Source organism: Dermacentor variabilis, chromosome 5 (assembly GCF_050947875.1).
Source record: "Dermacentor variabilis isolate Ectoservices chromosome 5, ASM5094787v1, whole genome shotgun sequence".
NCBI lineage: Eukaryota > Metazoa > Arthropoda > Arachnida > Ixodida > Ixodidae > Dermacentor > Dermacentor variabilis.
The window spans coordinates 40,255,668-40,273,513 of record NC_134572.1 but is presented as its reverse complement, the minus strand read 5'-3'; the positions used below and the strand labels follow the sequence as shown (position 1 = coordinate 40,273,513).

Genomic DNA, 17,846 nt, shown 5'->3' with positions numbered 1-17,846 from the left:
GCTGCTGCTCTTTTGCGCGCCATCCATCCCGACTTCCGATGCATCGGCTCACATGCACGCTGTCATGGAAACACGCCAAAGTTGCGCTTGCCCATCCGAGAATATGGTGGTCGCTGCAGAGACGAAGTTGGCGAGAACGAACTTGAGGCGAAAGCGATGACATCGCTCTAGAGGCCACCGAACATGGAAGGTTAACCACTCCGCATAATATTCAAAGCTGCAGTGGAAAGCTACCAGTAGCGTTCGGAAAGTCTATGAACACAGGGGAAGCGCCTGTAGCGCGAATTATGCGCGACGTTTGTTGACACCAAGTAAGCAGGCAGACAAGACCGACACTCAGCCAGCACAGAAGATCACGAAAGTCTAAAAATACGGCGGGAGAACTTAACTGGACAGCGACAGCGAAGAAGACGCGACATGAGAGGACAGAAGCGCCCGTGACCTGGACCGCGGTTGTATACCTATACCGCGGCGCTGCTCGCAACTGTCGCGAGGAACTACACGCAGTGCTAAACGCGCACCCCAGGCCCTGACGGCAAACAAGATCGCGACGCGGCGAGCAGAGAGGGACCGCCACCGAGAACGCGACCCGCTGGCAGGCATTTCCGCCGGCCGAGATAAGGCGCCTTCCCTCTGCCTTGCTTCAACCCCGGCCATGTACCGTTCACCAACTGCGAGCGTGTGTTGCAATCTTTCTGGCGCGTAAAGTGTCTCGTTTTTCTCGCACGTTGGGTGTATGTGTGCGCGTGCATATATATAAGCGCCTGAGTTCTCAATGGCCAAGGCGACGACGTCGGTCATGCGTTGATGACGCGAAGCAGTTACGGTGTAGTTATGGAACGAGGAAGGCGGAGATAAAGGTCGAACCACCAACAGGGGACGCTTTGTATCTACACAGCAACGCGAGAGTTTCTTTTATAGCGCGAAAATGCGGGCAACCGTTCCACTCTCAACATCGCACTGGTGAGGCAATGAACTAAAGATCCAGGTGCATTTGCGGAGGAGCGAAGGCTAGCAAAGATATGATATACTACTGCACTATTCTTCTAAACTGTATGTGTATTTGTTGCGAGCAAACAATAATAATATTTGGGGTTTTACGTGCCAAAACCACTTTCTGATTATGAGGCACGCCGTAGTGGAGGACTCCGGAAATTTTGACCACCTGGGGTTCTTTAACGTGCACCTAAACCTAAGCACACGGGTGTTTTCGCATTTCGCCCCCATCGAAATGCGGCCGCCGTGGCCGGGATTCGATCCCGCGACCTCGTGCTCAGCAGCCCAACACCATAGCCACTGAGCAACCACGGCGGGTTGCGAGCAAACAAAGATGACTTGTTTAGTAAACATTCATCGGAAACCGAACTTGATTTTGAATTCAGCGCCGAACAGCGGCATTGATGATACGATTATCATCTCACATATCAGTATTTGTGCATATTATCTTTATTTCTATGCAAGAACGAAAGTTCTCTCAGCGCGAGTCGTTATTTCTCTTTTCGAGCTCACATGGTCGCGCTTTTCCGCGTCTCCGCAGCGGACGACCCGCACATTCGACTCCCGTGTGCACTTCCTAGACCAAATCTTAACTCTGTTAACATATGTTTAACGGTACAGAACTAGATAGAACAAATAGAACGATAATGCGCATACGCATTATCGTTCAGGCGGTGCTGCGCTTCGCTATCAAAGTCGCTTGTAAACAAGGCGGTGCCCACATGTCGCCGTCATTTGGTGTTCACGACGCAGACCGTGCGGCACACGGAGTTCACAGAATTATTTGCATCTTGCGCAATCGCGGCAGCGGAATATATATATATATATATATATATATATATATATATATATATATATATATATATATCTATATATATATATATATATATATATATATATATATATATATATATATAATGTATATATATATATAACATGAAGTTGCAGGGTTCGTACTCCACGAGTGCAAACCTGGCTTTCAACCGCGGTGATTGAATTCACGAAGTGCGGATCGAAACAAGCGTGTACCTAGTATACGTATAGTACATTCAACGAAGGCTTAACAGTTAACAGCTCTCACTCTTCGTGCTGAGGTTACGTCGCGATGACTAACACTGGCAAAGGTTCACTCAATGGTCTTGAAAGACAACACACTGCTAAAACGTCTTCCAGTCGCGCCATAGTGCAAGGTCAGACGGCGATTGCCTCCAACACCCGCCTTTGCCACATCTGAAAACTGCGCTAACTCATAAGCATGGAAAGAGGCAATTCTGTGAGGCAACTGTGAGGCTATTTCGCGCGATCTCTCCCTCCCCTCATTGTAACCTTCCCTTTCTTTTATTTATATATATTTTTTTCCCCAGAGGTGCTGGCGCAATGCATGTCTGTGTCGGCCCACCGGACCACGCCAGAGACGTTTGGACAACTGAAGCACACACGTGCACGGCGTTTACACAGCTTGTTCCGCAAAACGGGGTCACGAAGCGCGCATCAGCGGGCCATTCGAACAACGGTAGAAGCGCGCCATACCAGAAACGCGGGGCCCACCCGTCTGAGGCCACCGCGACGCTTAGACGTGATCGGAATGAGCGCGGCAGCATCCGAGTCGCAAGCTATGGGGCCTCCGGGCAGCGCGAGAGAAACAATCGCGAGATCGGTCGCCGCAGCGCTATTTGAAGTTTGGCGCGCGCTTACACGTGTCCTCGAGATAACAAATAAACAAAGCTCACAAAACCGAAGCGTTAGCTCGGCTTTGCAAGTCTCGGTGGGTACTACTCTAATGGCCCTGCCGCGGCTGATGCGGTTTCGTCCGCGACCAAACAATCGAGGGTGGGAGCGAGAGTTTTTTTGGCTCGCAACTCACGTGTACAGCGGCATTGATATAGTGTCGAGTTTCCAACAAACACTGGAAGCTCTTCAGCTCGTTTTCGCGTAATTGAGTGCGGCTGATTGGTCCGGCTTAATTGTCAGCGAGTCGGCGATGCACTCGACGCAGCCAGAGCTAATTGCGGTTTGACCTTCGACGCTTTTGAATTAGTTGTGTGTGTGTGTGTGTGTGTGTGCGTGTGTGTTTCTTCGCACTATAGGCTTCGGTAACTGAGGAGGTGTACACGTGGGAAAAAAACTTGTACAGGCCAGGTTACGAAGTAATGGGGCGGAAATACTCGCGTACCTTTCCAAAGGCCGCGAAACTATCTTGACCACCATTTCTGAAAGCCTAATAATATACCAAGGAGCGAGCGCCTAATGCAAGCACGAGGACATGTTTCACTGCAAGGCCCATGAGCCACGTGTACGCCCTCTTACGCGTCAGCGATTTACCGTCCGCATTCAGCAAATTTGAACTGTTACTTACGCAAGACCCAACGGCACGTTGAACATAGATGAGCATAACATTGAATTTACATAAAATTAGCAAGGAAAACGTTAGTACTGAGTTTACGGCCCGCGCGCGATGCAGGAAGAAGTCACGTTCCGAGTTGTAATAGGTTCCCGTACGCCTCGCCATCCGTGCCTCGAGAGTTAAAAGGGGAGGAGCATTACGACGCAGCGATGCATGTGAAATAACACTTGGCTAGTTTCCGTGTTCAACTGCCGTGATGATTAATGCGGCGGGCGAAGAGAGCTGCGGTGTTTGAGCAAGAGAAAAGAAAATAATGGTCTGTCTGGCTATGCAGCCACGGCCAACGAGTTACACGGCGGTGGCTTTCTTTATTCCTTAGTTGGCCTGCACTCTGGGTTTTCTGCCGCGCCAGCCAAAAGCGCAGCCCAAGGTAGGAAAGCTTGGAGAAGGCAGCTTTCCTTACTTCATCTCAGACGCTCGCCAATTACAGCTCGCAAGACATGTCATCCAACTTCGTCATATTTCGTAATTACTGTAGACCACGATTCGTTACAAGGTATCCACGGAAAAGTAGGACGCTCGCTGAGGGACTCGCAGGCACGCGTCCCTGACTTAAGCGCAGACGCGCTTGGCTATTAACCAAAACGCAATAATCACCAGCACAAAATCGCATCTTTATAGGCGCAGTGTTGCTGTGAAGGCTGTTCACGTAGCACACAGAAGGCAAACTGTGTCGGGATGCCAGAAGCAACTATAGTGTGGGAACCACGGAATTCACAGTGCGTGCGATGACGGCTGCAGAAACGCGACATGCAGAGCGCTAAATTTCTTGCGGTTCGCAATCAGAGACTTCCAACTCCCTTCGGTGCGGGAAAGTTCTAAGAGGTGCCAACCGATGAACGCTTTATGCAACGTTTCGTAAAAGCCGCGCAGCCAAGTAATTAACGCAGAAAGTTGGCCTAGCTGGTGTCGATGCAGTTGCTGTGACATATAGTTACTATAGCGCTAACAAGACGTGCTCACAAGAAAAACAGAAAAAATGGTGAGTCTAGCGCTCTGTCCTGTCCCACCCTTCTTTATTGTCTTGTGAGCGCGTGTTGTTCGCGCTAGTAACTACGTCACATCAACTACAGCACCTACAGTCTGCACCCAGTCACAGTACTACAATAAATGCGCCCAAGCTATAACTAGAGCTTCATTATTCACGAACGATGTACACATGTAAAATCCTTGAGAGCCAAGCAAGCCCGAGACTATCCCGTCTCAAAATACGAACGCCTAGAGGGACAGTCGACACGAAATGACAAAAAAAGGAAGAAAGAAAGAAATACCGCCTTGTTGTGTGCTGCTAAGTCGAGGAATCTAACGAGCCTCATCTGTTTGCTTGCAAAAGAAGGAAGGGTCCGCACGCACGCTGAAGGCGGTGCCTTATATGCATATATATAGCGATGATACACTTGTAAGCCTTCGTCGTGTCCTCCCATTTCTCGAGTTGAACAGAGAGAATAATTAGAGGCCATTAAACCAACGCGTGTGTACGTATATTGTATACAAAAGAGAGGACCCCCTTCATTTCCCGGACAAAGCACCGTATATATACACACTGTACAACGCGAGCGCGCAGCGTTCCACCCCTTCCCTCCCGGCACTTATATTATTTCCTGGCTCAGAAGGCGCTCGACGTCGCGTACTGTAGCCGAATGTATCTGCACACCGACCCCGCTGCATGGCCCCGGTGGCGCCAGGCCGCTTGTGTATGTATGCATTCGCATACGTTGGGAACTATACGGGGACCTTAAAATTTCTGCGCCGCAGCGCCATCGTCGATGCGACTGCCGAGCGGCACAGCTCGTGTGCGGATATTTCCCTTCCCTTTTTATACAGAGCGCGGGGAGCCTTGCATAAATTGTTGGCTGACAGACACTGTATGGTAGGGAAGCTTTATGGCTGGAAACACGCCTCCGTATTGGCGGTGCGACGAAGAGCTTCCGTGATTCCGCCTTCTCCGGTGCTTGCTTGCACTTCGAAGACCTCCTTCTATGGTATACCTCCTTCTAGGTTATTCACTACCGAACGGAACAGCGCTCGTAAAGGGTTATGATTCCTCAGCTTCCATGCCTGCATGCTTCGCTGTTCCCAACGTGTAAGAAGCCTTACGGTATACCTTTATGCGTAGAGAACCTGTAGGGCCATTTACAACTTTTATAGGCTGTACGCGGTTTCTCAACACTCGCTGACATGCGCCTCAGGCGTGCGCTAAACGACAGTTGCTCGGAGCAAAATCATGTAGAGTTTAGGTTAGAAAGGCTATCGTCAAAAGAGAAATAAATAGGCCTCTGCTTCGCGATATCGCGAGCGGTGGTCTTACAGGTTGGCGGCGGCTGTTGGATGATGACGACGACATCTCCGCTCCGTATACTTGTATGTCCTGGGTGGATGGTTGGGCAAGTGAACGAATGAATACCTCAGTAGACTGCTCTCGTGGTTAGTGGTCAAGAATTGTCGGCAACTGCTGCAAGTCGACGACTCACACACGCTGCCACTTAATCACGTATTCACAAGGGCGAGATGCGGCGTCGCGGAGAAACCGAAGGAGCTGACGTGACGTCAGGTGCAGCAGAGACCATCCGGAGCACTGGTCGGAAACGTTTTACAAGCGCACTCTTCACTCGCCCGCGATCACGCTCTAACACGCTGTATCCAACTGAGCACGGCTTACGCACAACCTTTCGCACTGTATATACACGCGGATCGTTGCTCCGCACGCCCGCGCAACGCAATGAGAGACGGCCACATGTTACGTCAAGACATTCATTCGTCGTCGTTTTCCCTTTCCTTTTATGAGAGCGAAGCCCGGGACGGAGCTGCGGCTCCTATCAATGACGCCGAGGGCGCGCGCGTGAGAGAGAGAGATAGGACGCAGAAGCACGACGCGCCCCGGCCGGGCCGCTGATTGCCGCGCTCCAGCCTAGGCACGGCCGTCCGGGCCGTTTTGCAACCCGGCGCGTACGATAAGGACAGCAAGGGCAGCACACGGAACGGACCGCGGGCCGTGCAGAGCTCGCTGCCGAGGCGATAGCACAAGTCGGCGTCGGCGGACGCAGCAACCATCCACGCCGCGCCGGCGCCGCGAGGTCGAGGAGGAGAGGCAGCGACGGGCCCATTCAAGCGGCGCCGCCGGGACAAGTGCGCGCGCGCTCCCATCTCAGCTCATTGAGGCCACGGCGAAAGGCGCGCGCGCGTCTCGCGCTTCGAGACGCGGGCTCGCCCCCCAGCGCTTCGTTTTGTTTACAAGCACCTCCTTCTAAAGTACCACGTATGTGTGGCGTGCGCGAGAATTCCTTAGAGCTGCCTTCGTGAATAAGAGAAACGGCCCGACGAGGGAGGCACTTGGGAAGAACAAGATCGACGGTTAGTGAAAGCCAGCCTGAAGCGAAATAAGTAAGACGGAGCGAGACCGAAAGATGACCGAGAGAACGGCAAGTTACTGAAAGTACGTGCGGTTCCATGTGTTTATGTGTTTGTGTATCTATGAGTCCGTCTATGTGCACATGCAGCGATGCACCGGCCTGCAAGTCCGATGTACCAGCCGGTTGTGAAAAAATAGCATCCGGTATTTTTTAATTTATTCCCCATAGTACATTCTCACAACGCGTTAATTTACGAGGCCCTCCTAGTACTTTGAAGTTGTAAGCATGACAATAGAACAAAGGCGGCAACGCACTTCCATCTGCGCGAACCACCGACTGCAGGACGTAGTCAGCCTCTCCTTTTCTTTGTTTCTTTAATTTCCCGTTTCGGTACCGTTCACGTCGCGAAACATTCAAGAGCCTGCGAATGTACTCTATACTGCCGGTAGACTCCACTACACCGCAGTCCCTCATCGTTGGAGGAAAATGTTAGTCCACTGCTTCTCGAGCGCAGTTCTAAACTAGCCTGCGATTCCTTTGCGCATATAGTACGCTAAATTAGCCAAATACAGGAGCATTCAGTCCGCGACAACAGCATTTTCTCGCTTATCAACCGGAAGCAACGCGTCGAGATAGTTTCTCGAGCATTATAACATTCCGCGCGCATACTTCAAAATGAGAGGAAGCTACCGGGTATGCATACTTTTGCATCGCAGCCGCCTGAGCTAGGGGAAGAGGAAGGCGGGCTCGACCGACGGCATCCTGCGCGGAACGAGGAGAAAACACGTAGGAGGCAGCGACTCAAAGATTCTCGCCAGTGAGGAGAGACGAACGCACAAGAACACGGTGAAGAGTAGAATGGGAAGACGGAACGGTATAAATTGCATTCCATTCCTATCGCCGACCCGTGCACGAGTTTCGAGGCAAAAGAGGCGTAACTTCCATTTTCCTTCGAAGATTGTCCGCCGTCTTCCTACATCGGCGCGCTATCTTCATAGGCAGCGGCGTTATATACCATACGGCAATCTGGAGCGAGTAGTCACATGTTTGCGGGTAATTTTATTTTCGTACGTGGCGCGCGCCGCTCTCTGAAAAGTCCTTTGCAGTAGCGAGGTCGCACTCTATAGCGACGCGCAGGCGGAAGTTAGCGTGGAGAAGAAAACGAAAAGAAAGAGCCGGTGGGCAAGAAAGGCGGAGAATAAAGGTTGAAAAAGGGATTGAGAAGCAATGTCGCGTTCTCGTCGGGTCTATTTGAACAGCGAGGAAAGCACTGCAGTGGTAATAGAAAAGAAGACGCGCCAACTCCACTCCAGTCAACGCCTGAAATACCGTCCGTGATGACGGCCTCTGGGAAACGTACTGCGCGGATAGGAAAATGGTCCAAACAGAGAGCTTAATACTAGACACAAAGGCACCCTGATGTTCTAGAGTGTAGATGGGCTGCACGTCAGATGACAAGGGCGAAGCCTGAAGTGACTAGTTCATACACGTACACACGCCCGAGAAACAAACGCACACTGTATAAGTACCTAGAGTGTCTGGTTGGGACTAGAGTCATGGAGGAAGACTATAGCACCTTAGCACGAAATGTTCCTAGCAGAAAGCCCTGACAAAAACAGAAGGGACGACGACACACGCTGCTACTTCGCGTGCAGCACTTTTCTCGTGCAGTATCGCTTGCAGCACGACGGCTTCCAGCACTGCAATGAAGCCACCTTATATTGTGACACTCATGTGACACACTATAAGACACTATAAACGACACTCACTTCATGCCGTTTAGTTGTCCTTTCTTAGTTTTCCAAAGATACACGTGACCAGCACCACGAGCCTAAACACCAGACGAGAAGGACGGCGAAAATAAAACCACGCGCGATTTTCCAGCAACAATCACAGTGGTCTAAGTCGTAGAAGTTTCTCGCGAGTGTCTCTTTAACTTCTTCGCCCTCTAGGTTCCGCAACACGCGGAGTTTTTATGCCCGTACGGACCGAAGGTAAGGCTGTGGAAGAACTCCCAGATTCTGCAGGGCTGTCCAGAACTGCCGAGACACATTGCAACCACAATGTGCTTGACATCGACTTGGAACTCGGGAAGCAAACACACCACGTTCGGCATCCTCAGCAGCTAGGCGCTGAGGGCAATGGACAACAAAGTAGCTCGGGGCTATGTTGGCAGACGTCAATCTATATAGTTATCTGCGATGTTTGACACGAAAGAGCGGAGAAAAAGACCACACAAGCAATAAGGTTGACGTGATGCGTTTGCAATCCCGGTGTCCTAAACAGGATCCAATCTTTACAGACTTGGAAAAAACTTCAAACAACACAATACAGGACTTAGACGCGGAAACTTCAGCACTGCTGCGTCTCTTCTTCTCGCCTCCTGTCCCGCTGTAAAGTGCAGTGCGTCCCCACACTCACATACGCACGCACACACTGAAACAAAGCTACGAGAGCAGTAAATAAGCTTCTCGAGCACGCACAATGTAACACATGAGCTCTGCCGCTCCAGCAAGATAACGAGCAGCAAAGTGACTGTCTTTCGACAAGGCGCTGAACCCGTATATTTTCTTTTGCTTCCTTCTTTTTTTCGCTACAGCGACGTTTTGCAAACACCGATGTAACAGTACATCCACGTGCACAATTCACACGTCAAGTACATTTTCCGTTATTAATTCATTAGATATATTGGACAACAACAATCATTGGTGATATTTTTTATTTGCCCAATTCCAAGAGAGAGTTTAGTTGGGCCGCGTAGAGTATATTGTATATAGGAGTATAAGATGCGTTGTTGGGGTTGGAAGTCAACAAAAAACGGTCGGCCGGTTGGCTTTGGGAGCCCACGGCAAAACCACAAGTGAGGCAGTGCGAGGGGACATCGGTTGGGCTTCGTTCGAAGTCAGAGAAGCGCAGAGCAAAATTAGTTATGAAGAAGGGCTCAAGAACATAGATCAAAAGAAATTGGCGGCTGAGGTGCACTAGTATCTGTATCTAAAAACTGTAGACACGGAATCGAGAAAGAAGTCAAGGAAGTACGTTGGCAGACAAATACAGGGTAATTGAAAGTGTAGATAGATGACGAGGAGGAATGAGAAAGAAAGTGAAACAGAAACAGCGAATTGCATATAAAGAATTGAAACGAGAAAGACTACGGAGAGTTACAAGAATGAGAAGAAATTAGAAAGGAAAATTTGTACGATAACACGAAGGGTAGTGCCTTGCTACTTGAGGCTCGAGCTGGTTGCCTAAGGAGAAAAAACATACCGCCATAGGCCGGAAATATTCGCAATTAGATCCAGCATGTGTACGCTGCAGAAAAAATTCGGAGACAACTGAGTACATATCCTAATGGAATGCGAAGGGATTCACCCAGCGAGACCAGTACGCAACGTACACATTCCAGACGCCCTTGGATTTGAAGTGGACGCTCAGCGGTCGATATCAGCAAGAGACGTTTAGAGTACTGATGAAAAAAAAAAAAAAAGTCGGGAAGAGATTGATAGAACCGGATCATGCACCGGCATAGGTAGCGATACAGGGTAGATAGAGAAGCTTTGAGAAAAAAGAAAGAAAGAAGTTAAGGAGATGTATACAAAGATGCTAGAATGAAAAAGATGTATAGCATACCTGATTAAATCAAACAGGCTAGGTGACTATTTGTTACCGCTCCGTTTTGAAAGGGATGCCAATAAATAATAATAATAATAATAATAATAATAATAATAATAATAATAATAATAATAATAATAATTACTTTAAAGAAGGGGCAAAAGAGAACGCATCATCTCGTTATTTCAAGTAAATCTACTTTAGGCAATCATTACGCTTCACCGCGCTACCAAGTTTCATTGCACTTCACAAGAGAGCACTAGCCTATCATCGCTTCTATCGTGGCAGTTTATTACTTTCCGGTAAGAAAAAGTAGCGTCAATGAAAACTTGGAATTGCCAAGCGAAGTTAAAGGAAGAAGCGGAAGATGGAATGAGAAAGAGTTGATGCTAAAGATGTCTCAGCCTGTCGACAGCTCCTGGCTTCCCCCTTAGACCATCGCCGACAGGCGCCAGGGGAAGATTAGGTCCAGCGAGACGGGGTCGCTAAGCGATCGGCCGGAGATTGATCCATGGGATCAGGGAGGCACTAATGTGAAGACAAGACTAGAAATGCTCTCGGTCGCCCCCTCGCTTGCCAGGTCTCTCACAATGCTGGACAGTGGCGACGCACGATACCTTCATTCTCCTCCTCTTCCTCCAAGGTACGCGCACTGGGGCCCAAGGGGAGAAACCCGAAAAAGAGAGAAACGCATAGCCAGACGGACGGAAGTTAAGAAAACCGAACAGAGGACAGTGTAGGCACACGTGGCAAGGCAAGCGGCACGGGAGCCTTTCGGAGAAAGAAAATAAGAAGGAAAGAAAAAAGAAATAGTAAGGGCGAAGGGCGGTAAAAGGTTGCAGGCGCGAGCAGACCGGCGCCGTGATCGACACCAGGGTTTCTCCGGCAGCGGGCCGCCGCTGCCGCCAGCAGCAGGGAAGACAGATGAGCAGCCGCCATCGCCTCCTCCCCCCTTCTCTGCCCTCGCACACAGGGACCGCACCAGGGATCCCTGACCCACGGAAGACAAATCACAGCCACGAGCCTTGCCTCCCTCTTTTTGCCCTTCTTTTCCAAGTTTTCTCCTTCCTACCAAACTCCCACTTCGTTGCGCTTTCCCCTCCCAGAGTCCGGCGTTCGGACGGACTCAAAGCGCGGCCCGCGGTTCGGCGAAACGTACAGAGGCGCGGCAGCCGACGCCTGCGCACCACCAGCACTGACGGCGGCTTTCTTCTGCGTGCCAGAGACACCGCATTCTTTCTTTATTTTTTTCCCTTCCGTGCCTCCGGTCCGTTCATGCCAGCGAGATACCGAGGCTGCGGCAAAGAGAAACCGCGGAAGCGGCCGGAAAACCTCGCTGAGCAGAAAGAAAGAGAGAAGCTCCTTCTCGGCCTATCCGTAGCCAACCGCCCGTGCCCGCCGACAGTTCACTACGACTACGCAGACCGTCGTAGCCCCGGCATTTAGCGAGCGACGACGGTCAGGGGTGGCTGCGGAATGCATTGTCCGTGACCGCCCCCGTTCGCGGTCGCGGCGCGCCCCTTGCTGCTGCTGCTGCTGTTCTCGAAAACGTGGCAGTGTTTAGCGCGCGCCGGGTGGCGGTCGGCGTACACGGGGAATCGCGCCAAGCTGCGCAGGTCCTCTGCGCCCGTTCATTCTAACCGGCCTCCGTTCCGACACTGCGCACGGTTTTCGACACCGGTCGGCTGCGGATGTCTGGCTACCTGTGGCTTCCGACGAAAAAAAGAAGAAACAAAACCTGCCGGATCCGCTATCTGTCAGCGATGCCAGAGCTGTTGACGCGATGAGAGCGAGGCGGCTTTAACACGGCGGGAAGACACCCTCATTTGGCGGGGAAGCTTGCAACCGTGAAGCGCTGCGCGGGAAGCGATGCGCGAGGACCCTGCGCGACTGACCGGTCTTCGTCAACGACACGTATCTCGTACTCCATATGCATCGATGTACCCGTCGCGTGCAGTCGTAAAGGCGGGAGGAGTAAAACGCGACGATTCGATGATTAGCTCATAGAAACAGCGAAGTTGACTCCTACAGCGAATAAAACAAGGGACTGTTGCGTTTCGCCTGCGACACGTGGTTTTGCCGGCGCGACTGCGGCGGGGCGGCAGACATTTTGGCCCGATCGTCGTCGCCGCAACACTCATCGCCAGGTGTTTCCAGGCGCGACTGCGGCGATGCGACCGCCTAGGGATCATCCTCGCATTCCAGTCATTGTGCCCGAAACAGGCGATGCCAAAGCAGGGATCTCATTCCAGTTATTGGGCCCGAAACAGGCGATGCCAAAGCAGGGATCTCGTTCCAGTCATTGTGCCCGAAACAGGCGATGCCAAAGCAGGGATCTCATTCCAGTTATTGGGCCCGAAACAGGCGATGCCAAAGCAGGGATCTCGTTCCAGTCATTGTGCCCGAAACAGGCGATGCCAAAGCAGGGACCATCCTCTCATTACAGTCATTGTGTCCGACCGGCAGCGCCACGACAGGGTGCTACGAGATCGTGCTCGACATGGTGCTACGGCATCGCTACGACAGTGTGCGTCACCATTAGCCCATTGTACATTCACGTGCTCGTCTTTTGAGGGGTTCCTTCTTGCCCTCAACTGCGAGAGTATAAAAACAGCTGCCCCCGGACGCCAAAAGGAGGGCTCCGATTTCTTCTGTTGAGTGAAGTGCTCTCCCGTCTCTCTACTTCGGTCAAACCTGACCGCCAACTCTTTGCGATGTTAAAATAAACAAGTTGTTTCGTTGTTACCAGTCGACTCATGCTTTGCCGGGACCTTCGGATGCTTCCAGTTGTACCCCAGGCCGCCAGGCCAACGCTACCCTTGGGGCTTGCGACCCAGGTACAACCACGGGCGTCAGCGCCGAGTTCCCAACAGATCGTACCAGCAGTCCAGATCCAAACATCTGGTTGGCAGCGGTGACATCGCCTCCGACTTCAGACAACTGTCTGCCAGCGGTGAGATCGCGACAACGGAGGCCAGCAGCGAAGAGATGCAGTTGACTGTATGCTGAGCAGCTCAACGACGATCCGGGAGCAGTGCAACGAGCCCTGTGTGACGACTGGTTGCCTGCAGCGGAACGACTGCGCGGAATTCCTGCCTGCGAGGTTTGGTGAGTGCGGGACTTTCTTCTTCTGAGCTTTGCCAGGCTTTTTGTTAGTGTCAGAAACAGAGCTGGTAATTGTGGTTGTCGTTGCTGCCGGGTTAGTTGGCGGCAAGACAATAGTAAGCAGTAGAGAAAGCAGCATTCAGAGCAGCCATGGATTTGAAGTCGTTGCGCAAACCGAAATTGTTGGAGCTTGCAAGAGAGTTGGGTCTGGATGTCTCAGACAAACTAAGAAAACCTGAACTGCTAAAGGCTATTCTTGAGTTAGAGGCTGAGGATGACGAGCTGTCGGAATGCCTTGAGACTATTGAGGAGAGGTCAAAAAGACAGGAGCGCGAACTTAAAGAGCAAAAAGAGAAACAGGAGCGCGAACTTAAAGAGCAAAAAGAGAGACAGGAGCGCGAACTTAAAGAACAGAAAGAAAAAGAAGAGCGTGAACGTAAAGAACAGAAAGAGCGAGAGCAACAAGAGAAAAAAGAAGAGCGCGAACACGCTTTGGAAATGAAGCGTCTCGAGGTAGAGATGGAACGCGCTCGTAATGGAAGTCAGGCACACGGTGCAGGAGAACGAGTATTGTTCAAAATGACTGACCTGATGCGGCCGTTTAAGCTTGGAGAGGACATTGGTTTGTTCCTGGTTAACTTTGAGCGAACGTGCGAGAAGCAGGGTTTCTCTCGGGAAACGTGGCCACAGCGCTTGCTCACTTTGTTACCCGGCGAGGCGGCCGACGTAGTCGCTCGCTTGGATAGAGAGGAAGCAGAGGATTTCGACAAAGTAAAATCGAGTCTGCTAAAAAAGTACCGGCTGTCTGCGGAGGCGTTCCGTCGGAAGTTTCGGGAAAATGAGAAAGGCAGAAGTGAGTCATATACAGAGTTTGCGTATAGGCTTATGTCGAACATGCAGGAGTGGCTCAAAGAAGAGAAAGCGTTTGGTGACCACGATAAAGTTCTGCAGTGTTTCGGGCTAGAACAGTTTTATAGTCGGTTACCGGAGAACGTGCGATACTGGGTCTTGGATAGGCCAGACGTTTGTACGGTGGCTAAAGCCGCTGAGCTAGCCGAGGAGTTTGTGACGCGTCGGGCTCGCGGAGCTAAGGACGGTCAAAAGGGTGAATTTGGCTCGAAGTTTGAGAGGCCGAAGTTCACACCCATGAGAGCAAAGGGGAACACGCGTAGTGAGGATGCGAGTGAAAGCAGTCCGACCAAACGTAAAGAGACGGCGGCAGCCAAACGCAGAAAGCGGTTCGAGATGAGGCGAGCGCGCGTTTGTTATACGTGTCAGAAGCCGGGTCACTTTTCGGCGCAGTGTCCGGAAACAACACCAAAAGTTGTGTTTTTTTCAATAGGCAGCACTGACGAGAACATGAAGCTTCTCGAGCCTTACATGCGAGACCTCCTCGTGAACGGGAAAGAGTGCCGAGTGCTTCGCGATTCCGCAGCTACGATGGATGTAGTTCACCCGTCTTACGTAGAACCCCATATGTTCACGGGCGAGTGCGCATGGATCAAGCAAGCCGTGGAAGCTCATAGCGTGTGTCTGCCGGTAGCAAAAGTGCTTATTGAAGGACCTTTCGGAGCGCTTGAGACGGAGGCGGCAGTGTCATCTATGCTGCCCCCCCAGTACCCGTACCTATTTTCAAACAGGTCCGATCACCTCCTGCGCGAGAAGGGGCTTTTGTTTGGTGAAGCTAGTGTTCAGGCCTTAACCAGATCGAAGGTTCGGGAGCTCGCTGCAAAGGCGGTAGTTGCGGGGCCGACGTTATCAAACAACGAAAAAGGGTCAGAGGCGCAGCAAGCTGATATTCAGAGCACGCCCGAACTGAATAAACTTGAGTCTGTAACGTTAAAGGCACCAGATACCGGAGAGGAAAATCCCGATGCGGGAAAGTTAGAAGAGCTATCTACTGATTTGCTCATCGCGCCGACGTCAGACGGACTTGATAGGTTGCTAAAAGTCAGCCGGTCGGCTTTGATAGCCGAGCAAAAAAAGGATGGCAGCCTGGAAAACGTGCGCTGCAATGTCAAAGAAGGTATCGCCAGGAAAACTGCGCGTTTTGTGGAAAGGGGTGGAGTCCTGTACCGGAAGTATCTAGACCGCCGAGGAGTGGAGTTCGATCAGCTGGTCGTGCCTCAATGCTATCGTCAGGATCTGTTGCGCTTGTCACATGGGGGTTCGTGGTCCGGACACCTAGGAGTTAAGAAAACTAAGGACCGTCTCTTGCAAGAGTACTATTGGCCAGGGTGTTTTCGGGACGCAGACCATTTCGTGAGGACATGTGACACTTGTCAGCGGGTGGGCAAACCAGGGGACAAATCGAGGGCGCCGTTGAAATTGGTACCTATCATTACGGAGCCTTTTAGACGGCTCGTTATTGATACTGTGGGACCTCTGCCGGTAACAGCCACGGGGTACAGACACATTTTGACTGTGATCTGCCCAGCGACAAAGTTCCCTGAAGCAGTGCCGCTTAAAGAACTCAGCTCAGTTGAGATAGTCAATGCACTACTGTCCATATTTGCGCGAGTTGGTTTTCCTGCGGAAATCCAATCAGATCAGGGCACAGTGTTTACTAGCGCTTTGACGACAACTTTTCTCGAAAGGTGTGGGGTAAAGCTGTTACACAGCTCAGTGTACCACCCACAGTCGAATTCCGTTGAGAAGCTCCACTCCGTCATGAAGCGCGTGTTGAGAGCGTTGTGTTTTGAACATCGAACTGACTGGGAGCTGTGTCTGCCTGGGGTGATGTTTGCTTTACGGACCGCGCCGCATGCAGCTACGGGGTTTTCGCCAGCTGAACTGGTGTACGGTCGCTCGCTTCGATCTCCGCTTCGCATGCTTCGAGAATCGTGGGAAGGTAGGGGCGACGACCCAGTCGTGGTGGAGTACGTGCTTAAGCTCCTCGAACGCTTAAGAAGGGCACAGGAGTTGTCAGGTGAAGCAATGGCAAAGGCCCAGCAGAGGGCCAAGGTTTATTATGATCGGACAGCCAGGGCCCGTCGTTTTGAGGTTGGCGATGAGGTCATGATATTGCGCACATCGCTAAACAACAAACTAGACGTGCAGTGGGAGGGCCCAGCACGAATTGTTCAGAAACTGTCGGACGTTAACTACGTGGTAAGTCTGCCAGGAAAGCGGAAAGCACAGCAAGTTTACCACTGTAATCTGCTCAAACCTTATAGACAACGGGAAGCAGTGGTGTGCATGATGATAAACGTTCCTGAAGAGCTTCCAGTCGAGCTTCCGGGACTAGGCTCAGTGACGAACAGGGAAGACACCGGTCAAGTCATTAGTGACCTTATCAGTAAAGCACCGCTGTCGCCCGAGCAGAAAACCGAACTACACCAGCTATTACAAGAGTTTCAAGGTCTGTTCTCTGAGAGGCCTGGTAGGACTTCTGTACTTACTCATGATATAGAACTTACCTCCACAGAGCCAGTACGATCCAAGGCGTATCGGGTGTCACCCCGCCAGAGCGATATTATGGAGGCTGAGGTAAAGAAAATGCTACAGCTCGGTGTTATTGAGGCAGGTGAGAGTGATTATACCTCCCCTTTGATTTTAGTTGAGGTACCGGGCAAGGAACCTCGTCCTTGCGTCGACTACCGCAGGCTTAATTCCATCACTAAGGATCAAATTTATCCGATCCCTAACATCGAGGAGCGCCTTGAGAAAGTTAGTAGCGCTCAGTTTATTTCCACCCTAGATCTTGTCAGGGGTTATTGGCAGGTTCCACTTACAGAAGAGGCTAGTAGGTATGCGGCGTTCATTTCACCAATGGGAACATTCCGTCCTAAAGTGTTGAGTTTTGGTTTGAAGAACGCGCCATACTGTTTTTCAAGCCTCATGGATAAAGTGTTGCGGGGACAGCAAGAATTCGCTTTACCGTATCTAGACGACGTAGCGATATTCTCCGCATCCTGGTCTGAGCATATGACACACTTGCGGGCAGTGCTAACCCGCCTGCGCGAAGCGGGCTTGACAGTAAAGGCTCCTAAGTGCCAGTTAGCACAGGCCGAGGTTGTCTACCTCGGTCACGTGATTGGTCAGGGTCGTCGCCGCCCCTCTGAAATAAAAGTGGCCGCTGTGCGAGACTTTCCGCAACCGCGCACCAAGACCGATATTCGGTCGTTCTTAGGTGTCGCCGGCTACTATCAGAGGTACATCCCTAGGTACTCTGATATCGCGGCTCCCCTGACGGATGCTCTAAGAAAGACAGAGCCTCAAACAGTCGTCTGGGACGAGACCAAGGAAAGAGCTTTTAGCGCCCTAAAGAGTGCCCTAACAAGCCAGCCTGTGCTACGATCGCCAGACTATACAAAAGGGTTCATTGTTCAGTGCGATGCTAGTGAGCGAGGCATGGGCGTTGTACTGTGCCAACGGGA

At 51.3% G+C, this 17,846-nt stretch overlaps 1 protein-coding gene across 7 annotated transcripts in view; it reads right to left on the bottom strand.

Moving 5' to 3' along the window:
• Positions 1 to 17,846, bottom strand: part of rols (zinc-RING finger and ankyrin repeat domain-containing protein rolling pebbles) — a 312,403-nt gene that overhangs the window by 153,617 nt on the left and 140,940 nt on the right. For 2 of the 7 annotated variants that reach the window (XM_075692171.1, XM_075692176.1), the window contains exon 1: positions 5,709 to 6,127. The exons of the other annotated variants lie outside the window; for them this stretch is intronic. The gene's annotated coding sequence lies outside the window, so the exon portion shown is untranslated. Of the gene's footprint in view, positions 1 to 5,708; positions 6,128 to 17,846 lie in introns of those variants that run through there. 7 annotated transcript variants of the gene reach the window in all.